This window comes from Bacillus rossius, chromosome 1 (assembly GCF_032445375.1).
Source record: "Bacillus rossius redtenbacheri isolate Brsri chromosome 1, Brsri_v3, whole genome shotgun sequence".
NCBI lineage: Eukaryota > Metazoa > Arthropoda > Insecta > Phasmatodea > Bacillidae > Bacillus > Bacillus rossius.
In genome coordinates, this window is record NC_086330.1 from 54,396,988 (window position 1) to 54,424,300 (window position 27,313).

Genomic DNA, 27,313 nt, shown 5'->3' on the forward strand with positions numbered 1-27,313 from the left:
TCTCTCTTTCCTCTTAGGTCCTACCCAACGATTTCGCACGAAACAAAAAAACTGAAACTGAAAATAACACAACAGAACTGCAAAACAACAAACTCGTGTTATCCGAGTCGATGAACCGTGTCGGTAGAATTTCCTCCCAGTTTTTATTTCCCGCGCAACTCTCGATACACCCGCTACGATGGGGGCAATCTCGCTCAGGCTAATTGGCTGTGATTGGCTCAGTGTGCGTGCTGCACTGCGCCCTACGTAACGCCCTGCTCAATTGGCAGAGGTACAGTAAGGAAAATAATGATTGGCTATTGTTACTGCGTGTCTTAATTTTTAAGAGTTTATTTCTCATTTGCAGTAGGGATATCTAGCATTTAACTTCACGCATAGGGCGTCTCTAGAATGTCTGAGACTTCGGGAAAAAAATAATTTAAAGTAAAACACCCGATGAAAATATATTAAGAGAGAATAATATTAATTTATCCAGTTTTTCTTTTACCGTCACTAAACGAGACAGATTTATGTGACATTTTTGAGACACAAGTTCATTAAAGATATTTTGCAAAATTCTAGGTAATAGTGAACAGCCAAATCGCTTTTCTATTGAGTATCAGATAGCATTTCTAAACATGTAAACACATCATTTAACGAGTTCAGTCTCTATGTAACTTCCATGTGTATGGTTCAATTTATTTCTAACCACCATAAATAAATCTTACATCCTTAGCCCTTCCTTTTTCGTGTATTTTTAGCAAATTTGTATCCATCAATGTATTTTTAATCACGCAAATATTTACAGAGTCATGTTATAGTACTAATATATTTTTTTTGCCGAAATCAAGACTCAATGGTTTTAACTTATTTTAACTTCGAATATATTTTTTATTTAGGTGCACGTGATTCAGTTACTTACTTTAGTTGATTCGGAATTATTTCCTAGTCAGTGGGAAGAGAAAATCGGTTTTCTTCATTCCGTTCAAAATGACCGTCAATAAAGAAAGAAGTTTTTCTTAAACCTCATTCCTATAAAGTTTCCACCGAATGTAGCTTCTAAAATTTCTCTTCGAACCCAAAACTCACGGTTTATTTAAGTAGTCAATATTAATTACCAATTTGGTCTTTCTGCGTAAATTTTAGAGTCAAGTTTCCATATATATATGTATGTTCATGAGCGTGTAGATCCCGGGGGAGGGGTAGGGAGGGACAACCCCCCCCCCCTGGAATTAAGAATCTCCTCACTTAGGGGGTCAGCTTGCACTTGCAAAATCATGACTGTGAAACAGGGTCGATAAACGTAAACGTCAAAACTATTATGAAAAAATTTCTGTCTATTTTTAAGTTTTCTACTTATTGCATGCATGTATGCCAAAATATGGGCAGTGTACAACATACGAGTTACGAGCACCGTATCCAGAAATGACTTGTGTCAGTTAAAACACGCGCTCAAAATTTTCGGGCCGCCCCCCTCCCTTGCAAATTACTATCACCCCCCTTCCCCTTGCGAATCCGGCTACTTGCGTCCCTGTGTATATATGTGTGTTTGTATATATATGTATATATATGTATGTGTATATATATAAACATATATATAATCGACTCCTCCACAACATACGAAATTCTAAGTGTTGTTTAATTATTAGAAATTGTAATCAATCAATTAAACAGTGTCTTTAGATTTCCTTCTAGAGTGTACCAACCATATCGAAGAATTTTTTTTTTTTTTGCTATCACTCATAACATAAGAAACATAAAATCACACATATTTTAACGGTAATTCCTTTTGTTTTCATGATTTTAATTTGTTCTTTCTCAAGTACTATATAGCAACGAAAGACGTTGATTGATTTCATTTATTTTAAAGGTAATACAGGCCATAACGATTGTGTACCATTCTATTTCCAAAATTTGGCTCTGTTGAAGCACATTACATATTTTAGCCTGTGAAGCCGATGTTGGCTAGTATTTAACTAACTTTCGGAAATTACTACAGTTGTAATAATACTGTCAGTAGAAATTACGTTAAGTTCCTTGCAAATCTACTAATATATGAACCTCTGCTTTCAACGTGGCCAAAATTTTCAATATTAGAAAAAAAACATTTAAAATAATTTTACTGTGGAAAAAAATTTTGGAGCCATTTACTCCTCTTTAAGCACATCTGGGTGAAAGAATATCAAAAGAGATTTTTTTTTTAAATAATAATAAAACTCGGAGAGACGAAGTGCAGCTGCATCCTTCGAGGTTCGAGGTTCTCCACATGTTTTCCGGAACATGTCCGGCTTTCCGCGCCTCCTCCCTCCCTGTACCTGCACCTCAAAGGTAGAACCAGGGAACAGGTGATATACGTGTTAGAATGGGCCTATAAAAAATTGGTTGTCTGTAAAGTTGGTTTACGGACAATAGTTTAACGTGACAACGTCATAAAAAACATTGATGAAATGATTGCATACTTTTATGAATAAAATTAAATCATTTTTATTTAATTATCACTATTTTGTATGGATACAAAGAAGGAGTGAAATTAAATCTTCAATTTAATTGATAAATTTACTTTAATTTGCACTCATTATTAAAATATGTTTATTACTTTAACGAAGAGATTATTTTAACTATAACTTTTATGTTTTCTATTTAACTTCTTCCAATCTGTGTTATTCTGTTAAGGATAGGACGATGATAGGAAAAGTAGGAAACGAATGGGAGTGTTTCAAGGATGATGTGAAGGAAAATGGCTTACCCAACACCAAAATGCAGTCAAAAATAATATATTTGCTCCACGGACTCTGCAGCAATGCTAGGAGGAACGGGTTAGCAAAGAGCAATGAAAATTTTACAGTGAAATGCATGAAAACAGAATTACGCCACAAACTCGGGCGCAATGCTAGGAGGTTCAGGTTAGCAAAGAGCAATATAAAATGAGCATAACGGGACACATCGAAACGGGACAGTGTGCGTAACGGGACACTTTTTCGTGCGTTCAGCCGGAGTTCATCGATTTATTAGACGTTGTCACGTCAAAAACTTCGGCACAAGATTGTTGCCCATCTCAAGGATCCGTTCAGCTTGAAATCACGCCCCTCCTCCTGCCCAGCTGACGCCGGGAAGGGATCTCAGGTTACACGAGGACATGTGATGGTTGCCTCTCGTGTACTTGCAGACATATTTGGGCTGGTGTTCTAGCCCTCTGAGAGATTTACGCGTGCACCGGCGCTGCCACCCGCACTAACACAGTCAGGGACGGTGAACTACGTCGTCCCTAGTCGTGAGGTCCACGGGCACCCCTCGCCGGCTGAGGCTCATTTCGGTAGGATCAGGCCGCAGTAGATGCTGCGCTCTTTGCGCTGGTTAAGGCTTTCCCTAAGGTTTCTGCCGGGACATTGACTACGGTACTCGCCCCTTCGTCACCCCCTGCAGCCCCGTCGGTGGTGTATATGCCACCAACACGAATGGCTCCGCTCCTGCATCATTGCCATCTTGGAGTGGCACCGCTACGCTCACCTTGAGAGCCAGCGCACGGCACCGTCCCGTGCAATCATTGGTATCATGTCCCTGTCTCAACTTCCCACGCACTGGGACCTCATTACCTATGCTTCGCTCACTAACTGGTAGGGGTCAGGTCTCCCTGTCCACTGCGACCAGGTTGTCCGTCCGGGGGTCTCGGCGTTAGCAGCGTTTCCGCTACACTAAGCCGGCGGACCACTGCGTGAGCAAATGCTCCTACTAAGGCTGCTGTGCTCTTAAGCAGGAGCATCTCGGGCAATGTAATCTCACCTAACAGGAGCCCGGACTGGTAGTGCAATTGTTCCCGTTGGTCCTCCATCTTCCAGCAATTAGTCAGAACATGGTACATGTCATCATTCTCATGGCAATACAGGCAGAGTGGTGTGTCCACCAGCCCGAACCGATGCAAACTCGCCCGGAAATTGCCGACAGTTGGGCGGAAAGCCAGCAGACTGGAGACTGGCGAGGCTTGCACGCGGTCTCAGGCTTGTGTTGTCTCCGCACCGCGGGACCAGCCGCTGCGAACACGCCGGGGTGACACCCCCCTCCCCCTTCCGAACAACGTGATGTCGGCAGATGGCGGAAGCTGCGCCGTGGGGGAGAAAGGGAACAGCCTCTCCGCGAGGGGTTGCTGAAGTGGGCCGGCTGATGGACGGCAAGCAGAGTGGCTAACGAGGAAATGGCTCATAACGATGGGCCGGCCCGCACCGAAAACTCTTTCTTTCTTTCTTTTCTCTTTTTTTTTTTCGGCGCGGCCTGCCTAACGTAACCTCGTTGCGGCGATGACTGGTTTTCTGTGCGGCGCGTTCTGCAGAAGTTATCAACGTGTGTGTTTGTGTGTGTGTAAGGCTCATGGAGGTCTATATTAGTCCGTTGAGTTGATGCATCGCATTAGGTTAGCAAAACAAGCCTTGCGGTATAAAGTAATGCTAAAAAAATAATAGCTTTTATAAGCAACTCGCAAGAAATAATCGTAAAAAATAGCGGCATAATGGAGTATCTTGTTCTTTGAATGATTATTGGAATGGAGAAAATTTATTTCAAACATAATGTTGTTCATACGCAGTGGAAATTAGCAATGGTGTATGTCCAATATAATGTATTAATAAACAGAAGTATTAACAAACCACACCTGCTGGAAATTAACTTTAAAATTCACTCAAACAATAATAAAAAAAAGGTTGTTTGTATACAGTTCCTTACGTTTTGAACTTCACTTATCGACGTGAAAAAGATCACACACTGGTCCACTCCCTGACTCGGTACCTCCATGGGTCGGACCGCCGCGGTGAGCCGTAACAAGCTAGTGTGTGATCGCGCGCCCTGCATGTCCAGCAGTCGCGCTCATGTCGGCGGAGTGGGCTGTCCGGCGAGCGCTGCGTCCGACCTCCGGCGTGGCTCATAGCTCATGATTTGCCGAGTCGTTCTGTCGCCGTCTCGAGTCTTACTGTTCGATTCTTCCGAATACGTAACACTAAGAGCGGTCACACTTCCAATAGAATTGGTTCCAATACAAAAAAAAATGGTAATGCTTTTGGGACAGTTTATAACTAGGATGGTAGTTATAGTCATAACAATAAATATATTTTACCCTTGTAATTATCTCTTATTTTTATGCGAGTACGTTACGTAATGATAAATACGTACTAATACTTTCAATCCTCGTCCGTCAATTATTCGTTTATTCGGTAACTACGTATACTAATAAACCCCGCTGGAAATTATTAAATGCAGTGTAGGATTATTGATGTAGTCTTGTACAAAATATATATAATTTTCTTTTAATTCATTGTCATAAAGATGTTTACCAACATTATTCAGAAAAAAACGTGCAACAATCATGTCTGATTTGATACCTAAACATAGTACGTTTCGCAAATTTACTCTCACAGAATAACTATTTTTTTTTGTTTTCATTTTTACTAGTTTCTCTATTATCTCGAGTGATAAAATAGTTTATTGAATGTACCTAACAAAATTGCAGAAATATTTTTACTAATTATATAATCTAAAACTATGAGTAACCCAAGTCCAGGTTTTTATACGTTATTTATAAGTTCTTAAGAGGAAGAAAACTTTTTATTAGGCCGGTACATTCATATATTTTGAAAAACCATGCATATAAAAGATAGCTGACCTAAGTGGGACGAACTGTAGAAGTCGTGGACAAAAAATTAGTTTGACGCAGTACACTTTATACAAAAGATTGGGACTTGGGTCAGTTTTACTCCCAAGTCTGAAGCATTTAATTGAATTACGGTGTGATTATAAGCGAGTGAACTTCTGAGTTCTTTAGCCAAAGCGCTATAAATAACAAAACCCTATTTTTTTTCTCTCTTGAAATCACCAGACCGTTGTAATTTAAAAGCTAAATCGTTTAGTAAAAATGTTTTATTTCCCTCTATTTATACAATAAATGTTTTAACTTACAGATACTAAGTAATTGGTAAACTTAAATCAACTTTTTTACGAGTAATCCTTCTGTAAGATAACAGGACACTCAAATACTAGCGTTTAATAAAAAATATTTGTATTGTAAAGGATTTAAAAACTATTTAATGTAAAGTTTTTTATGCATTATTTGGTGTATATGTGTTTTTCGTCATTCTTTGAATTTTAACAGCTAAGTATACGTATGAATAAATTTCTATTTCTTTCTATTTGCATATAAGTATATTTTGTACTACAATGAAAATATCGTAATTATTCATTGCTTTATTCTTGATTTTTGCAATAAATAAACATCTGTGGAATATGCAGTTTTTTTTAATTACAGTAGCTCGACTTTTTCAACGAAGTGTGTCCTACTTCCGTAAAATAAAAGAAACTGAGTTAAACTTAAACCTTTTAAATAATTTTTTACTTCCCATTTAGAAGTTTTCGAATGTAAATAATATTAATAAAATTAAACCTTATACATTTTAACGATTCATTTGCCGTTCAAGTAATATGCAGTTATCTTCTCAACAATAAATCAACATTTAATGTTAAACTGGAGATTTTTTTTCTGTTTTTTTATATATATGTTTCGTAGATTCCTTCATTTTGTTTTGACTGTATATAAAGCCATAATTTTTTTAACAATACTTAATTTTTTTAATCCACATCAGAAATAAAATTGAATTCAACTATATGGCTTATAGCTAGGGATAGGAAAAATTCGCGGGTTCAATGACCTGCAGGATGAACTCCATAGTTCTACGTACACTCGGTCAAATGCCACCCACCCATTGGCTGCCATCTTGTGAGACGTCCCAACGTAGCAGCCTGTGATTCGATAAAGCTTTGGTCGGGCGTTTCTCACTGGCCCAGAGTCATCCAGGTGAGTTGTGAGCCAATAGCAGAGGCAGCACTGAGGTGTAACTATTTGTATTTTAGCCTGTCGCGAAATGAACCCGCGAATTTTTCCTATCCCTACTTATAGCACATGAAATGTTGCAACCAGCAGGAGGAGTGCTTTGATAATTCAGAATGGTTTGGACGTTTGAAAATGTTCTCGTCTCAGTAGGTGACCCATTTTTCCGGTTGGGTACACTAGGTTTATTGCCGTACGGTTGGAGGACTTCAACAAATCCCTAATAATATTACTGTTTTCCGTCTGTAAGCATGTTAACAGAGAGGAGTATGTCATAAAAACGTAACATAATTTCAAAACTTTTTTTTTATTCAGCACGAGCGGATAGATGAGGGAATCCCCGATAAATCAGCATGGTAGAATAAAAAAAAAATGAATGGGGCCTGGCTTGAGCCGACAGCCGGAGTAATATTTTCGGGACGTGCCGAGAGGAATTCTCCGGAAGTGATGGATGGCAGCGGCGCGGGAAAGAACGGGGGCGAAACAAAAGCCCGGGAAAGGATTGGCTCGTTACGTCAAGACGCGAGCTGGCGGTCAGCGCAAGCAATGGCTGGAGCGTCGCGCAAGCTTGGAAACACTCGCTTGCAGCGGACACGTGTTCGCAACAGGGATGTTGTCATAACTTGGAAACAAACAACATAGAAACACTAAAGATATAATTTTCTAAGTTATGACACTTCTTAGTTATGACAGTTTAAGGTTATGACATGTCTACTTTATAATAGTCTAAGTTATGACTTTCTAAGTTTTGACGTTTCTAAGTTGTGTGTTCCTTAATTACGTGTTTCTTAGATATGCGAATTATAAGTGGCGTGTTTCTAAGTTGTGATAGTTCTAAGTTATGATTTTCTAAGTTATGACGTTTTTAAGTTGCTGGTTTCGGGGTTGTGTGTTTCTAAGTTGTGCTTCTAACTTATGACAGTTTTATGTGGTGTGTTTTGGCGTTTTGTTTCTAATTTAAGTGTTTATAAGTTATGACAGTTTAAGTTGTGTGTTTCTAAGTTATGATCGTTCTAACTTATGACAGTTTTAATTTATGTGTTTTTTCAAGAATTCTAAGTAATAACTGTTCTAAGTTTTGACTTTCTAAGTTTTTTGGGTATTCCTTCGCAACACACGGTTTTCTTCTCGAGAATTCGTTGCAACTGTCACTGAAGTCTTACTTTAACTATATCATGGCTGCACGCAGTTATGCAACAGGATGATGATAATAATGATGGGGATGATGAATAAGTTGGCTTAATTGGCACCCGGAGACTGGATTGTACCCCAGTGTTCACCACGGGGATGCAACCAATGCTTGACTACGGCTACCAATGCGAGATGAAACGGCGATGGTACGTTTTTGCCTTCCTCATAATGGTGGTGAAGGGACAGAAACATGACACCTACACCCAATCTCGAACCCAGAAAGTAAATTTTACCGCAAGCGAAAAATCCCATGACCCACTGACCACTGAGTAAACACGTCGGACATGCTATAAAAATGAGTGCGTGTTAGTATATACGCGCGTTATAAGTTATTCTTACTTGGAGTTATAAAAAACTAACTTTCATTTAGCATACACATAATAAGTAAAAATAAAATATGGAGTGATATTATAAATAAGTTGTTAACGACTAAAATTCAATAAAATTTAAAAAATTAAATAAATACTTAGTGTTATATATTAATATGGATACGAAAAATTAAATATTTAATTTATTAAAGTAATCAACGTAAATTTTAATTAATAATGAAAATTAAATAAATAAGTTAAACGTTTATTTTAATTTAATAATTTTAAAAATGTATTAAATAATAATGTAACAATTTATTATTTATAACGAAAATAAATTATTCATATGAAAACATACCTCACTTGCATAAATAAACTTGAAAAAACTCTTGAAAAAGTTTATAAACTCAAATTCTATCACTAATATTTACAATAAATAAATGTTTTTATTATATGTACAATTATTCAATATCAATTACTAAAGTATATGATTTAAATGTACATATATAATTTTATTGGTATGTAGCCTTTTCAATCTTGTCAATTTTGTTGCGAGCTGCGCGCGCAAAAAAAAAATATTTTTATTATTTTTTCATAAGCGCTAAAGAAGTATAACCTAACGTCACCTATATTGATACACTAAAAATACTCGTAAAAAGGTTTATTAATACAATTTCTATCCCTAATATATGCAATAAATTAATGTTTCTAATGATATGGATCAGTATTCAATATCACTTACTAAAGTATAAGATTTAGAAGCACATAGATATATTTTTATTTGTTTGTAGTCTTTTTTTTTTTGTATTTCGCCTTTATTTTCATTTTGTGCAAATTTCGTTGCATGGTGCGCGCGCATAATAAAAATTCTCTCTCATCATTTTTTCATAACGCTCCTAAAGAAGTATAATTCCAAAAATCAAAAATATATAATTACATAAAGAACTTTCTTGGTCTACAGCATCATTCGCAAAGTCTTGCTCATAAATTGTACCATTACACGACAGTCGCATAATTAAAACATCACTATTTTCCATTCTGATTTTATTTTAAGGCGATTAATTAGTATTTGTTACATTTCAAACAAGTTTTTAAATTAATAAGTAGTGACAAGTCCCTCGTTACAATGGCCTCGGCCGTGGACGCCACGAAGTGATATTATCTATGGAGATTCTTGGAAGTTCCACCCACTGCAGATAGGCGGTAATTAAGTCAATCATGGGCAGTCCCTTGTATTGTTAATTTGTCGTGCTTGTCGCCCACAAGACCCGCGGTGTAAATACATGTTGTCTCCCTGGACTTAGTGCGTGTAGTTACTAAGTTTAGTAATACTCAATAGATGTTCCCCTTACCATTAATTCTTATGAACTGTGATATATGAATTCTGTGATATACATTACCCTCTGTAAACACACCGATCGAGTCAAGAGATACCGACGAGGGACAGGACACAACAGTGTTAGATTAGTTTACAAGCTCCGAAAATAGTTTAAATCTAATAAAAACCACCGTAGTGTAGTGGTACTCACTCATGCTTAAGCGAAAATATACACCGTGGAGTTGCGTGAACCATTAAGCGGGGTTGCTGTTCGGGTGGGACGAACATGATAACGTTAGTTAGGTTAGATTAAATTAATTAATAGGAGCAAAACAAGTTCTTTCTATAGTTATTAAAAAATTTACCTTCCAACGATTTTTGCAATAAAGAAGATTGACATGAAATTATCCCATGGATACATCACAATGGTAATTTACACTGCTTATCATAGAAAACCCTCAAGAGTAGACAGCAAAGATGAATAAATAAAAAAAAAAACAATAAACAAGCCAAATTCATTTGATGTTAAATATTACATGCCTAGACAACACAGAAGGAATTTATTCAGACGTACACAGTGAGCTGACAATGACGAGGCAGTTGCAACAATAACAATAAACACAGAAAAAACAACACTGAACAACACAGTGGTGCACAAGAGAACCCAGCGATGAAACTACACAGATGATCTGGACAACACAATGATGACAGCATGGATTAATACAGTAGGTTTTTTATGACAAAACATTCGCGACGTTTTGGGAACGGGAGAAGATTTCAGTTCCCGAAGCGTTGTTGGCCTATGTAACTATTTTATTGCGTTCTTGATTAAAAAATAGAATTGTTTTATTTTATGTAGTTATATATAAATAAAATTAAGAAGATCACGTATACACACATTCTTGATAGCAAAAATGGATTCTGTCATGAAACCTAAGATATAGAAGCCATTCTGTAGAATTAGAGCTTGCTTTATTAGAGTTATCCCTGTTATATATAAGAAACTCCTTACACTGCTGAAGAAATATTGGAGACGATGACATTAGTTAATACCTAAGATTTAAAGAAGAAAACGTATATAGCTTAATATTTATGCGTGTGCAAGAAACGTGATAACCAAATAAAGATGTTGCCTGTCCTGTGCTGAAGATTTGTGAACTTTGAAAACACATGTGTGTATGTACATGTACATGTATATGTATATATATATATATATATATATATATATATATATCATACATATATATTTTTTTTTTGGGGAAATTTATCTTTAATTCATATTTCAATAACAAAATTCTAGAGTGGAATTGTTTATTAGTCATGAACTACTGGTACTTGCTACCCTTTTTGATGGTCTACGTCACTTAATTCAACCAACTAATCTTATGTGTATATTACTATCATTAAAGACATATTCAAATACAAAATACAGCAAATTCAAAATCTTTTATACCCAGTAGCAGTGAACAAACAACTACTATCCATTTTCTTACTCTTTCTTAGCATGTAAAACAGTGTCCACTTCTTCGTTTTATTTTATTTCTCTTTTTAAATATAAATATTTTCTATATCATAGGTTATTATATTTGAAAATAAAATGTTTTAAAAATCACAATTTAATGATATTGGTCTTTTTCACAATTATCAAATTTTAAGTTGTCATAAACTAAACCTTCAATTATGTCATTAAAAATTTAGACATTCAGGTGAAAAAAATTGTATAAATACCTATTTAAATATTAAAGTTCTTCTGACAATAAATATTGAATCTACGGAACAAAGACATATGCGCAAAATTTAAGGATGTTAGGTATGAGACTACACATAAAAAACCGAAATGTATAGGTAAATTATAATGTTTTTTACACGAACTCAAAATGTCAACTTGTTTCCCAAAATATATATACGACTGCAAGCAGGGCTGCAACCCTGGCGGGAATGGCCTCTTACGAGGGATATATTTTTCATCTACTTCTAAATCAGGAGGGGCTTCATAAAAATGTTACATCTCAGGCGTGTCTCTGTATGGAGCTGAAGTCGTAGGCTGCTGGAGAGCGGAAGTGGAGGGATTGGAGGCTTTTGAAGTGGAGACCTGGCTGAACAGAGAGAATGCTAAACTAAAGAGGGTCGAAGAAGGATGGGAAAATGTTGGAGGTATAAATCAAAAGAAGTGTAACTGGATAGAACATTCTTCCCCACGGTAAATTGTTTTTTAAACGATGCCATCGAAGGGAGGAAAACTGTTAGAAAGTAAAAAAGAAAATGAATAGGCATAACTTTTACAACTTGTCATAAAACTTTGGACTGGACTGCACTGTCCAGAGGATACTGAGATGATTTGCAATTTATTTCTGAAGTACGGAGGCGAAGTGACAACTCAATGCCATTCCTTATAAAGGAAAATTTTTGCAAATAAATATTACCCGTTTAGGCTGGGTAACGAACCCGAGGCATTTGGCTCACCAGCCAAAAGCTCCAACTTGTGTCTTTCCTTTTGACGACGTAAATTTGTATATCGACAATTATTAATTATCTCTCTGTCATTGATTGTAAAATACAAGTGACTTACCATTGTGAATTTGTGTGCGTATCAAGTATTTGTGAGAACGGACATGTTCTTTGTGAAACCTTTAGTACTCATATTTATTTGTTAATTTTGTTGTTAAATAATTTATTAGATGTTTTATGTCAATGTTTATTTATGTAGTTACAAATTTAAACGCACGCTAACTGCGCTACCAGGATCGGTGACAACTGGGCCCACCTCTGTTAAGGAAGAGGAAGAGGGATAGATAATTTTTTTATAACATGGGAAAATGTACGCTATGTGTCTTGTAAGTTTACCGACGCTTTTGTACGAGCACATGTGCATGTCTGTATTGAATGTCAGTATTTTATCCAGGTTAAGGAATTAACTACTTTTAAAACATGATATGCAGCGCAATAAAATAATTAAAAAATTTTCACCCTGCCCAAAATTTTCTATTCCTGGACACACCACTGGGACTGGGTCGTGGAAAGTCCGATAGGAAGTTATTTTGCGATGGGGCACGTCGTCAAATCTTTAGAGACATATCTATACGGAAAAAATAACGGAAAGACCGAAAAATGTAACCTAGCTTTAAGTGATGTCACATAAATAATATAAATATAAAAGGTTAAAATATGTATTTTATGTTTACTATTATTTGTCAATTCTTATAGGACATTGAAAAATTGTAAATATTTTGATACAGCTTAACTTTAGGTTCGGAATATAACAAAAAAAAATTGTCTAGAAATTAAAATAAAGTTTTCTTAATGATAGTATGGTTAATTTCAATATGTGTGTGTGTGTATGTTGGTGTGAGTGTAAACTGTTGACATAAAATATATTTCTCACATTTATTGTACTGGAGTGACAAAACAATGGCTATTTTTCTTGTCCGACGAATGAGTAGAGCACCTGGCGATTATATTTTTTTTAAATTTATTTATGGCTTGAATCAATTTAAAGTTATTCATGGGAGGAGTCTTGGCAATATACGTCTGTGTGTCTCAGGCCTAAGCCTATATCCAAGTATAGTGCGGCTTTTTGTGTAACCACACAGGAAATATTAAATGCACTGTGTGATTTGTTTGGAGTGATTGGTGTTATGACCAAACTCCCTCGTCCTAACTCTGTTGTCGATTCCTGAGTATTCGTTTTCTGTGACAAGCAGCGTGAAACCAGATATTGCGTTTTTCCAACATATCACGAAAAAACTCCCTCATCCTAACTCTGTTATCGATTCTTGAGGGTTCTTTATTTTTTTCTGTGACAACCGACGTGAAACCAGAAATTGCGTATTCCCAACACACCACGTTAAGTTAATCACTATCATTACAAGAATAATTGAAACATCCATAAAGATTTATTCTTGTTTATCTCAGCACGATTTATTTAACAGTACTGTCAAAATAAAACATTACGCAGTAGGCCTAAACATTGAATAGTGCGCTTTAGTGGTTTACAGTCACTAAACTACTTATCGGCTTCTGACGAGTTGAGGCCGCGTACGTGAAAATGATCTCCAACAGGACAAACTATATTCGATACATGCATTAATAAGCAAGACGGATGGTGACAAGACTAAGTTGGAAGATGTAGAAAACGTTGACCACGCGCAGGGATTAGGACCTTGGATTTTATTTAGGTTTTTTTTTTTGACGGTCCTGGGTTTGATAACCAGTTGGTGGGGCACACGAAAATTAGGGGTGGAGAGTGTTTTAGATTGATGATATTTTTGACGAGTGAATTTTACTGCGATAAAATATAAACTTATAAATATTTAGTTAATATAATTCCATGAAAACCTTACGAAAGGTCATGGTAACATTTGAAGACCTACTTTTGTTTCTTTTTTTTTTTTTTTTATTGTAAACTGTTTGGGAATCCAGATTATAGGACTTCTTAGTTCCTGTGATGGAGTCACATCTTTGTAACTGATAAAGTTCCCGGACGTATCGAAGTGCCTTGTTGCAGCCATTATAAAGAGCGATTAACAACTGAGGCCTGGTGTTCTGGCGCAGTATTTATATAGGGACTGATGGCAGCTGCGCTGTGATTGTTCTCTGAGGTCGGCCTTGATTGGAGGATGGTCACAACAATCAAGAAGCATTTGCTTTGTAGGTGCGTCAAGCTCGGCTGTGATCGACCCCTATACACGTAAATACTGGGCTAGATCGCCCAGTGTTTTCCTTGTCTACGCAGGTTTTACCTGGTCCAAACCTTTCATGGCTTCAACTGCTGCCATGGCTAATCACAGCATTAGGCGTGTAGGCTTCGCCCTGAGACGCACCTAGGTCCCTCCCTAACCCAGACCTCTCCTTCAAAAACCTCTCATATACCCAAAATTAAGGGTTAGGGGTTTAGTATGCTACTCCTGTACCCTAAAGACACAGCCAGTCTTTTTTTTTTTTTTTTTTAGGAAACGAATTTTGGTGTCCTATCCGTTGCCGATCTGATGCCCAAATCCCGCACATGCGCAGAGCTCACTTTTTCGTTGATTTTGTCCAGATGCCGAACCTGCGTCTGGCGCCATTAACATTCAATTTCGTAAATATCGAGGAATAGCCTATACCAAATGTATTGGTGTGCCAAATAAAATATTATGGTATGGATTTTGTACACTTCATTGGTCATAACCAGAAACAATTGCAACTTAAAAAAGTACTTGAGAAAATTATAATACCACCATTTAATTCGTGAGACGTTGCTGATATCGCTAGTAATTTTGGTCGTAACGATCGAATCTTGGTTTGCGGAACATCAACTAGAATGCGTTTAAACTATTTTCTAGCCTCGCGCAGGGCACCGTTTATTTAAGTGGATGCCGATTTGATGCCTTATTGAGATTCGGCTTTGGACACGTTCTGGAATACGGCCCGCGAGTTAGGTTACGGTCGTGTCCCAAGAAGGCAGTGCTTATTCGCTACCTCACCCGGACGTCTCGGAACACCGCCCCTAGTTTCTCTTGGCAGCCCAGTGTGGTGGTGGTGGTGGTGGTGGTGGTGGTGGTGGTAGTGTGGTGGGGGTGGAAGACTTGCTGGTGTCGCCCAACCCGGCTGCCACTCAGCTCCCTGTGACGGGGTGGCGCGGGAAGAGACCGGGGTCGAGTGGTCTGTCCAAGATCGCCCGGCCGTCGGTCGCCACTCGCCTCTCTCTCTCTCTCTCTCTCTCTCTCTCTCTCTCTCTCTCTCTCTCTCTCTCTCTCTCTCTCTCTCTCTCTCTCTCTCTCTCTCTCTCTCTCCCTCTCCCACCCCCCACCCCCCTTCACCCAATCAACACACCGAGTCGCGGAGCAATCCCGTTAAAAGCGTCCGCGGAGCGTGGGTCAGGCCGCCTCTCTTCCCCTGATAAAAGGCGCGCGGGGCTCCGGGTGTCTGCACGGGGCATTCAAACCCCTTCAGGGATTCACTAACGTGTCTCATGACTAGCGCCTCCTATTTTTTTGGCGATGATATTTCGAGACTACAGTCTGTTCTCGCGCTTAGATTGCAGTACAGAGTAAATGGCGAACACTACTTGCCAGATTGATGCTACCCGGCTTGTTAACATTAAAAGTTTTTTTTTTGTGTGCCATCGTTTCTCATAATAAGTTGTAATGTATATTTTAAATTCTGCTACTTCTTGATTTGTCTAAGACCATAAAATAATGTACTGAACGTATTATTACAGTGCTAAACAACAATTGTTTATCTCACAGGAGAAACTATTTGTAACAGTCACTAATATTAACAAGGCATTCCATGAAAATAATTGAAATGTTTAAAAGATCAAAACTTCTTAAAGTTGAATTATATAAAAATGTTGATGAAAGCTGTTTAAACCAAAATAGTGTCTTTCAGTTAAATCTCCTTAGAAATTAAAATAAGGAAATTATCAAATTATGCTGTTAATGAAATATGAAATACACCAGGAAAATGTTTTTTTTCCACAATCCTCGTTCCAAAATTTTACCTCATACAAAATTATTCAGATATATTTAACAATTTGTTGTTACATTATAAAGTTGTTTCTGGAACATTTGCGCTCTATGGCGTGCATATTGCAACAGAGCACACCGAAACAAGGACAGCGCTAATAGCAGATATTGGGCTCATCCACTGTTGCCATCTTAGTTGTTTTCCAAATATATCTGGTTGTTTATAAAAATAATTGCTCGGTTGGGAAACGCTATCTAGTTGCTTTTGGTCAATCTATTTGGTATTAAAAATTGAAAACATGTATGTAGAGAAATTTTTTGTATGAGGATATAAAAAAAGATTTTAGTGACAAGGAAAGATAAGGAGTAGTTAAATTACTAATTTGTGCCAGAGATAAAGAGTTACGTGTAGTAAATAGATGGATCGACGCGTTTTCCTGGTGACCGGTTGCTTTAGATGGAGAAATCTGGATGAGGCGGGAGGGAAGCCCATTACTGTACAGTTAACTTCGCTAGTTAACGAGTGTGACTGTGCGCTTACTCTTATTTTAGTTGTTCATATGCGAGTTAATGAAACATACATAATTATTTTTAAAATCATAGTTATTTCCTAATAGAGTTTAAGATTATTTCTACCATATTTATAATGGGGGACTTTTTTAACTATTGGTAGCATAGAGTTCTGAAGAAAGCACGCCCGATTTTCGCAATTGCGGATTTACTTTTTTTAAGAGGCCTAAATTATCAGAACTAAAGCGAAGGGTACGTTGGGTTCAGCCAGCCAAATTAATAACGTTAAACAATTGTTTTTCTTCTTCTCGGAAGGAATATTCCGAAGCTGCACGAACGCAGATTATGAAAACGTGTGAATCCAAATCCTTCACGCCGTGGAGGGAAACATCGTTCTCCCTTTTCCCATAATCGTTCGGTGCATTTTATATTTATATCAGTCATAAAGAAGGGCGTCAGAAAGTAATCTGGCGAGATTGCGCCTGGCCTTGAAGTATACATTTGGATTCGGAAGGATTTTGCTAGTCGATACGTCCAATGATTTGTGTATATATATATATATATATATATATATATATATATATATATATATATATATATATATATATAGTAAAATGTCTTTAGCGCGATGGGGGTAAAATTTCATGGCCGAATTTTAATGCGATTTTTTTACTGGCCTAACTTAAACTAAGTGTATTTGTTTGGGAGGGGTCTGGATTAGGTGCGTCTCAGGCCGAAGCCTTTACGCCTAATCGTGCTGGGTTGTAGCCATGCAGAAAGGGTACCATGCACCGTGTGGTTTGTTCGGAGATTGGCCAGCCATCGCAGTAATTGGTACCATGACTAACTCACCTATCTTAAAATCTAGAATAATTTGGTTAAGTTGGGCCCAGGTAAAACCTGCATAGACACAGGGAAAAACCTGGCCACTTCATGCGGTATACAAAATGCATGCATTAAGCAAGCAGGTTCAATACAGTACAAAGAAGGATGGTGCAGGAAGAAGATTTGGTCAGATAGATAGAATCTACTAAGCAAAGTGGGGAGATTGTACATTGCTGTCCGGCAGTCCGTACTGATTTCGGGTGGACACTGGTCTTTAGGGGGTGGCATTCGTCGTTTCCCACCAGGCTGCTAGCCAACTCGTGTACTTAAACCTAAAGAAGTATGTGTAGGTCACATGTGAAAATATTATATAAGTAAATAATGTTAATTAATGGCGAAATGTTGCATCGGGTCTCGTTTTATTTCCTAACCTAACTTAAAGCTATGAGTGTGCGGGAGAGATCTGGGTAGGGAAGACTCTAAGTGCGTCTCAGGCCGAAGCCTATACGCTATAATCATGCAGGTTATGAACCATGCAGGTTATGAACCATGCAGGAGAGGTAGTATGCATCATGTGCTAGGAGGGGATTGGCCAGCCATGGCAACGTTTTAGCCATGACTAATTTCTCTCACTGACTATTCTAGATTAAAACTAGATAAGTTGGGCCCAGCTAAAACCTTCATAGACACAGGGAAAACCCTGGGCACTGACATGCGGGATGCAAAAATTTCATGAATTAAAAACAAGCAGGTTGGTTACAGGAAATAGATGGTTCTGGAATAACAGTTGGGCAGAGTAGAAAGACTACTAAGCAAAAGGGCGGGAGCTAGGACATTTTTGTCCGCATTAGTTTTGGTGGCACTGGTTGTTTCGGGGGCGACTTTGTCGTTTCCCGCCAGGCTGCCAGCCAGCCTAAACTAAATTAAGAAGGGGAAATTTAGTATGCGCCTGTTGAATTTAAATATTTAAATATACATTAAAATAAACATTAACATAAATTTAGTTCGGTAGCTTTTATTAATTAATTTCGTGCTTTTGTCGCGAGCTGGTGCATCGGACCCACACTCAGGAGTGGACATAGTTTCAGGTTTACCAAAATCGGTTAGGGAAAGTATCCAGTCCTTCATCGCGAGGTCCTAGCCACAGCTTCTACGCAATCGTAGGCTACGGTTGTGTGAAATGTTAGGGACGATGGTGTTGGAGGGAGCCTTAATATTAAATATAATTAGGTTAATTATAAACGTAACTTAAAAATAAACTGCCAGCAAACATGCGTATCGTGAAACGTGAAAAGTACGGGGAATAGGTTGCGGACGGTGCAGAGAACTCGTCGGACCTCGTTCCTTTGAGTGGCTCCACGTGGCGGCGTGCGGCTCAGGTTGAACCCTGACATGCTGGAGGGATAGGCGGGTCGCGGTGGTAGGAACCCGGATGCGCCTGACGCCATCCGACTTGCTGGCATCTAGTAAGGGAGTATTTGGGCAGAAGGCAATACGAGGTTTGAGCTTATTGTTGTGAACCGCGTCACGGGCCATATTCCCAAGAAAATTGTGTTCTTTCAAGTAAGTGTTTTTGTAGTTACTTGTGTAACGTGTGTTAAACAGTGATATATGAGTATTGTTTTAGCTATTTAACTAAATATGTTTGAGCTTAACCTTCTTTGGGAGCGATTAGAGTAAATTTTCAATCACAATTACAAGGCCGAATTTTAATGCAACGTTTTCGTGAAACATTTTCTGAAACGTTCCTAACGCCAAAGAGAGCACTTACGAATCGAAGTTTTATTTTCCAAAGACGTTTCACTTCTATCACATGTACTTAGTTACACGCGCTCTTTTTTTTTTCTCCCGAAAATTTGTCCAAGCAAACGCCCTTGAGATATATATTTTCCCCATCCCTTTCAGCATGACCGTTTATGACTTTGGAGACTAGTGGGCGTCGAGCTCCTTCCTCGCGAGGTTGTGACATGGACCGACACGAGTGAATCATCCAGCCAGCGCTGATGGGAAGATTTGCCCGGGAAGGCGGCCAAGTTTCGGCGGGAGTGAGCAGTGTCGCCAACCTGCCGGCAGACCCCTCCCCCTCGTGGGGCCAGTCTGCTGCGCGCGGTGGCACCGACCGGCAGCGCTGTTGTGTTCGAGGCGGCGGGAAGGCGGCCAAGTTTCGGCGGGAGCGAGCAGTGTCGCCAACATGACTACCACAACCCACTGTCTGCTGCGTACATTGTTGAGGGAGGCCCGGCAGTGCAGCGGTAACCTTGCGTTACGTAAAACTTCCTTCACGAATCCACCTACGAAGTGATATTTTGTTTAAAATACCCTTGCAGATATTTTATTTTTTATTTTATTTTTGTGTGCTACCATGTTTTAAATCATACATAATTTTGACACGGGGAAAAAAATTAATTTTCTTATGATTATTTCTTGAACTGCTTGAGTTTGAGAGTGCGGAGTGTTCCATCCCGTTTGGTTTTGAAAGAATGGATCGTAACGCAATCATACAATTCGAGTGCTGTGATTGTTTCGTTTTTACACGAATATGTGTGACACAGTGAGTGTTCTTGCGGTTTGAATGATTACTCCGAAGATTTCCTGTGCTTGTGGATACGACTTCGCAGCGCACGAAGATAACAACATAAAGGAGATCAATGGCTGGTTTCTGAATTTAAGTTATTAATGCATTTATGGATTTCCAGCTAAGTTGATAAGGTATGTTATTAATATGTTCACATTAATTGCATTGAATTAGTATTATTGAATTTTTATAATATGATACAAAGGATAACTAGATTTATAAAACAAAAATTCTTCCTCCACAAACGAATTCAATTGTACCTCCTTTTAATGGATACGTATATCATACTTTTCCGGTAGTAAGTAATGTAATTATAAAAAATGCAGGTAGGTATTTAAGCTGTTTTTCTTTTGGTATCGTATTGTCGCAGATCTATTGTAAGGTGCCCACAGATTTTTTAAAATCGTTATTTCACCTAAGACATTAGGTTAAAACTGGTTTTCAGGAACTTTATACTTAATAATCAAATTCATTTCCTTCAATAATCACAATTCGTAATATTTTCTATAGCTTATTTTTTTCTAGTTTCAGATACTTTGTTTTGAATATTATTTACGTCAAAAGTGTTAATGTCGTATACATTATTTATCTCTACACTTATGTAGATTGTCTTTTTTGTGTCCTAATTAGCATGAATATCATAAAATTTACACCTTGTACGAATCAAGACGTTGGACTCTAGAAGTAGGATAAACCAGATATGCATTAGCAACATTTCCGTCTCAAAATATAGAATCACAACCTACACGTAGAAAATATTTAAATATTAGAATTCCATAATGCGTTTTAAATCTATACTTAGCGTGTGTATGCATAGTGGCTCAACTTACGTGAGGACATATCTGATTGAGCAAGAGATCAGATGCTATTTTCAGTATAAGTAGTAACGTTTTAAAATCGCTGTTTGATTAAAATGGTGGCTGAGAACTCGAACTTTACATTATGATAGAACAATTTTGTTCGCAAAAATTTGTTGACTTGTAATGAAGTAAAAATTATTTTAAAAAATTAAGATTAAAATATTAAAATGTAGTTATCGAGTACATATAACGTCGGAAAATAAATTATGGGGTATGCAATATTTAACAAAACATCCTAATATTTCTTAATTAGCTTCTTAGTACGTAAGAAATCACTGTGTCTGAAAAAATATATATAATTACATATTATCTAGATTTTTTAAGCAGTATTCCTTATTACGTCTGCATTAGTTGGGGTTTTTCAACTTGTGAAATTTATGTACAATTCTTTAAGCATCGATCGTTTGCTGTCTAAGCCTTCTCCAAGTGTAACCTTGCCCGCAATTCTCTTCACGCATGGAAGTTAACAAGGCCCGTTTCAAAATTCTCAGGCGCGTGAAACACGGGACACGGAAGCGCGAGGTATTTACATTTCGTTATCAATAGTGAGTGAAAACAAACATACGGCAACTACAGAGATTGCTCGGGAATTATTTAATCAACACAATCACAATCACAATGTGGCAATACTGAAGTTTATTAGCTAACGTATTTAAAGGCCAAGTATATCACGGTTACGAAACATTAATTTAATCGAAAAATATTTTAGATCTAAAAACATGGTCGGTATTTGCATAGGTCTATAATAAAAATAAAACTTAAAGTACCACGTGTATGAAAATATTTTTGTAATTAAAACATTTTGTTTTATGTATTTAAAACTTAAACAAACATGGCTACCACCACGGCCGTATACTCGGCTTCTGTTGGTCACACGAAGTAACGTAAACAGAAAATATTAGAGATTCGTTAAGTATCCGTGTCCCTACGCTTGCTATTGTAGATTATGTTTTTCGTTATTTACATATAGACGTACGTGATCCGTATCATTTAATAGCAGGCCTAACTCTTTATTTCGACGTGACATTGTTGTATTTATGTATGTTTTTATCAGTAACGCAAATATCATATTGATTAGAGATCGGTCTGCCTTAACTAAATTCTTTTAAGCCTGTTCGACAATGGTACAGAAACGGAGACAGATCACATAACGGAGACGGATTTTCCGTAACATTTCACTATTGCGTCTTTGCTGCTCCCACAATGCATGTAAATGTAAAAATGGCAACTATTGAGATTCCATTTTGTGGTTACGAAATATTTATTAATTTTAAAATATAATTTGCTTCAATACCAAAGCACGGGCAGAATTTATATTTATAATAAAACTCAACCAAAAATTAATATAGAAAATAAAATAATACTGTATTGAAACAATTTTTAACGAATTTAGAATATAAACATGGCAACCACCGCAGCTAAATACTCGGCTTCTATTGGTCACACGGAGCTCAGCATTGCCGAGCTTATACGTACGAGTTCGTCTCCGTCTGCGTGCTGTTGTGAAAACTCTGTTGCGTGAGATGCGTCTCTGTTTACGTGCCATTGTATAACGGGCCTTAGTTTCTTCTTTGCATGAAAGAAACTGCGTGTTTATTTTTCTCCCCAATTTTTTTTTTCTTCCTTATTTTAAAACTATTGAATAAACATCAATTATTTTTTTAATGTACACGGCGGGGCTGTAGAAGTCATTTCTTCCATTTAACTGTTTTATTAATTTAAATAGAAACCATAGTCGTCCTGCTCATCTAAGAATCCTTGAATTCCTACATAGTCTTCCTGCGTATTTATCTTCCGTCATTTTCCTTTATTCAGAATATTTCGTCGCGCTCTTTGAGTACAATATCTCACAATCTCAATCTTCCTGCGAATTTGGTCTTCCCCTTGGCTACTTCTTATTGCTATTAATACTGTCAACGCAAAATATTTCATCCAATTTTCTTCGAATGCCATCTCTTCATTCCTCTTTTTATTTATTGTTGTACAACATATATCTCCAACATTGTTCGTGTCTTTTATCCTGTTTTAAAGAATAAGACGTCACCGTAGCAATATTCCAGCATATGCAAATTATCCAAGATTTCTAAACGCTGCACCGAAAGCCTGTAGTGATAATATTTTCCTTCGTGTATAAAATACACGGCTGAGAAAAATATTTTATGAGTCGTAATATAAGTATAAAAAAGGGCTTAAAGTGGTTTCTCTCGTAGAATTTAAGGTAATGAGCAAGCATAAAGATAAAAAAAAACAGAAATAACTTTTTTACTGGTATGTAAGGGTCACAATATATTCTACCTTGAATGCATAGCTATATTTTTATCATAACGTAAATGAGACTGAGTTATGTGAGGGATAAATACAGCAACAAAAAATTTTGCAACGATATATTTTGCGTGGACCAAGATCGTCTTCTTTTATTTCTGAGGCTCAAAACATGGGGTCCAACAACAGTAAGTTTGAGATATGTTCTTGATGCGAATATAAGCATCTAAACGTTTATGGTGAAACGTACATTTTGAAGGGATAATAAAGTATATAGATATTTAGATGTATTAATGGGAGACGTATTAATGTCAACCGCATCCTTTTTTCACTACAAGTTCTCAGTCACTAACCTTAATAACTATCGCAAGATAAAAACAATAACCAGCACTACCAATGAGAAAAATAATGCAGCTTGTAAACTTTTTAAATGAGGCACTGCAAATGCAGGCAAGGCGCCCTTTGAAGTGTGCCTCGCTTCAATTAAATATGCCACGCAAGCTGCTAGTAGTGTTATAGTTTATTTCTTAAACACGCTCCAATCAAGAGGTTTTGTCTTTATCTAGAGATATTAAAACCTAAGCCAGAAAATATTTTACAAATGTTTCTAAAGACATGTAAGAAAATTGGGCTAAAACAGTTTACGTTGACATAACATTGAAATTTTTATGTGATGAATTCGAATTTTTAAATTTTTAAAGGAAATATGTCAAGGACTATTATTTAATTATAAAACTATCTTTTTCATCAAGAACACAACCCAATTTTACTGACCATTTGGCTAAAACTAAATTATTTACTATGGGACCACGTGTGAACCTGATAAACGTTAAATTTAATTTTAATTTTTGAGATGCACTGTTCATCTCACCATGACTAACCCGCTAACACTACTGCCAGTTCCCTCTGTAACCGATATTTGCAAACGCCTGTCCTTTATTTCACATTGATTCTGTTTGGAATTTTGTAAAGAATTTAGGTTAGTTCAAGCATTAAGTGCTTTCTAGCATACCAGTAAAAAATACTAATCAAGTTTTGATGGCTTATGGGCTGTAGACAAACCATTATTACTCCAATTATTTACGAAATACATAAAAAATAACCGTTCCCAAATATGTAGTAACAGAACAATCGTAACATTCTGGAATATTAAGAAAACAAGTATTAATATTTTTTTTTGGCACTTTGAAATGTTTAAGTTTTTAAATTTTATTTATATTCATTTCTGAGTATTCATTTTAATCCATATTGAAAAAATATATATTTTTTACTATAATAAGTACGGAAAATACGCTAAATAATTAATTAAACTTATGCCATTAAAATCTGATCGAGATTTACTAACGCACTTTTCTCCTGAGTGACTCAATATTTTTAGTTAAGTCCGTGCGTTTTTTAATTAAAGTTTTATGGAGCTCATTTCTGGGGTGGTTGTGGTCAATGGTCATTCATGAATGAGGACTATGTTTTAAACTCAACCTCTGTCTTGCGCACATTAAGGGTAAGTAACTCGGTTAGTACGTTTTTATTACGTTCCTTATCAAACCCTCCGGCACATGGCCGAAGCGATAATGCAATTAATATCAGTTCTAAATGCCCTAACTTTGTAGGTACACTTCAAAAGCAAACAATTTTATTTTAAAATCTTATTAGTTAAAGCCTTATATCTATGTCATTAAGACCGTTTTAACGCGGTAAGGTAGCGAGAATTTAGCAAAACATAAATTGTGAAATATCTCCTAACGAAGATTTTTTCTCCAAAAATTATTTCCTCTTTAACTATAAAATTCGTTCCCAGAGGTTGACCATCAAGAACTGAGACATGCTGTATATATATTTTTTATGAAAATTATGTATGTAACACGTACAATTTCTTAGCACCACTTGCTTTCCCGCACAAGATAAACGAAGAACTAAATATTCACATCTGCGCCTAGCAAACGCAACTAAGTTAAGTATGGGAAAGCGTACTTCTAAATATTATACTGCGTATCGCATAGATTCTTGTTGGGTGTGGGCCGATTCTTTTCTTCCGAGGGTAGCTCTCGACATTGGCGTAATTTTTGTCAACGGAACAATGAAAATCTGAAAATGTTAAAAAAAAAAAAGACACGTGCGTTTTATTACGTAAGGTACTCCAAAAAAACTCAAGCCTTTGCTCAAATTATTACATGTATTAGGTTAGTTCCAGTCAAAACAGTCTTGCACAATGCAAATGCAAAAACAAAGTGAAAGGAACATATCACTCAAAAAAAATGTAACGGGATCACGCTGATATCCAGGCAGCTTTTCACAGTTACGTTACAGATCAAATACAGGTAACATGAAATAACAACTACTTAATAAAATGGCGAATTACTACAGTAAAACCCGGTTAATAAGTTCTTTAAATTACTTAGAATTTTAAAATTATAAACAGGGAAAACTTATCAGTAGAGGATTAAATAGTATGTTGTACCGTAACAAAATATATTTTATATGTGCCTGCTAATATTACTCTCATTTAATTTGACTAGCTTAAAATTGAGAGAAATGATTAAACAAGAATATTAACAGTATCACACTGATCAGCAAAATTAAGTGTGTTGTAACAGGATAAAGTACTGTAGTTCTTTGAGGGGAAAAAACAACACTTATCTTCAAATAATAAAATCCAAACAAAACCGATATAATGAAATTATTTATACCTAGAGCCTTGTTGAAAACATACAATAAATTACATAGTTTTAGTAATAAATAACATACACATCATATACTGTAAAAGTGTATGATTAAAGGTATATTTTAAACACGTTATGTAAGTTGCTTTCAATGTAATAAATTTACAATATAACCTTTATACATAATACCTAAAACAATAGATATTTCATGGCCGCAAGACTAGTTTTGTATATAAAATGCTGGATATAGGTCGGAAACATTAAAAATAGCAATTGTTCATTCAATTTAGGTCAGTTTATAAGCCTTCGAAAATAACACCACACTGTTAATAGTTTACTGATATTTTTAAGTAATGGGGTTCGCTTCGGCTAGCTAAAGCTCAGTGGTAGTCACACAAACTTTCAGTAGGACCACTGAGTGTGTGTAAGAACGAAAAATTACAGATAATTTTCAGTTTCAATATTTGTTGTTTCACTCATAAAATACACGTATTACATAATAGTGGGGTAGGTTATCTTAAAATTATACCAAAATATTTCACGTCTGGCAACCAATATGCCCCTTTGGATTCAGATAGTACATGGGTAGACAAGTCTAAAAAGCCCGGGACACAATTTTTCTTGGCACTCTATTGGTATTTATGACGTAATCAAAATGACCGTCAAAGTTTTGTGACAGGCTTCTACATTTCCTTATATAACTTGGGTTTGTATTTTGATATTAACCTAAATTTGTAGTGATTATTAATCAGTAGAAAATGTGCTTTCAAACGGTTTATTTAATATCATTGTTTAGTTTCATAATACCTGAAATATTTTAAATTTTATTAAACTTTTTTATTTATTTTTTAATTTTTAGAAACATTTTGCTAAATAACCTGGAATCTGTTACATGTAGCTGAAACTTGCCCTATACGTTTTTGTTTGTCAGAAAATTATCTTTTGAACAGTATACATGACTTCTATTTTATCAAAAACAGTTGCTGAAAATTCGCCAAAACAATGTAGCGTGTCGTTATGGCAAAATGTAATTTATCGGGTTTCGAAAAGTAATAGTTTATGTAGGAAATGTAATTATTGTAATTTTTATGTACATTTAAATAAATTCAAGCTTTTTTAGGGCTATGAAATTTTCATTACCGTTTTAAAATCAGTTACATTAAAATTAAGTACAAGTATGAGAAACACAAGAATGTACTTACAATACATTGATACAATTTAACATCCAAATCCAATAATATCCTCTACATTGTCAAACACACTAATGTCAGCCATAATATCCAAATAAAATAATATATTGCTATCATATGAAATAATACCTTAATGATTTCTGTAAATTCACTTGAGATTACCGATCACTGTCGGAGCACTGTCCTTCACATTCACAGAATTTCCTACATCGTATTCCCATTTTAACACATTTACAAGATGTGCATCGCTTGCGGCAAGTACAGGCAAGTACAGTTGTACACAGTGTTTTGACACTTCTGGTATTGTTGTCCACACAGGTCGGT

General features: G+C 36.5%; 1 protein-coding gene across 2 annotated transcripts in view; it reads left to right on the plus strand.

The window, feature by feature from the left end:
* LOC134536153 (FMRFamide receptor) overlaps positions 1 to 27,313 on the plus strand; it is a 289,995-nt gene that overhangs the window by 103,928 nt on the left and 158,754 nt on the right. Inside the window, exon 1 of one of the 2 annotated variants that reach the window (XM_063375771.1) lies at positions 19,601 to 20,151. The exons of the other annotated variant lie outside the window; for it this stretch is intronic. The gene's annotated coding sequence lies outside the window, so the exon portion shown is untranslated. Of the gene's footprint in view, positions 1 to 19,600; positions 20,152 to 27,313 lie in introns of those variants that run through there. 2 annotated transcript variants of the gene reach the window in all.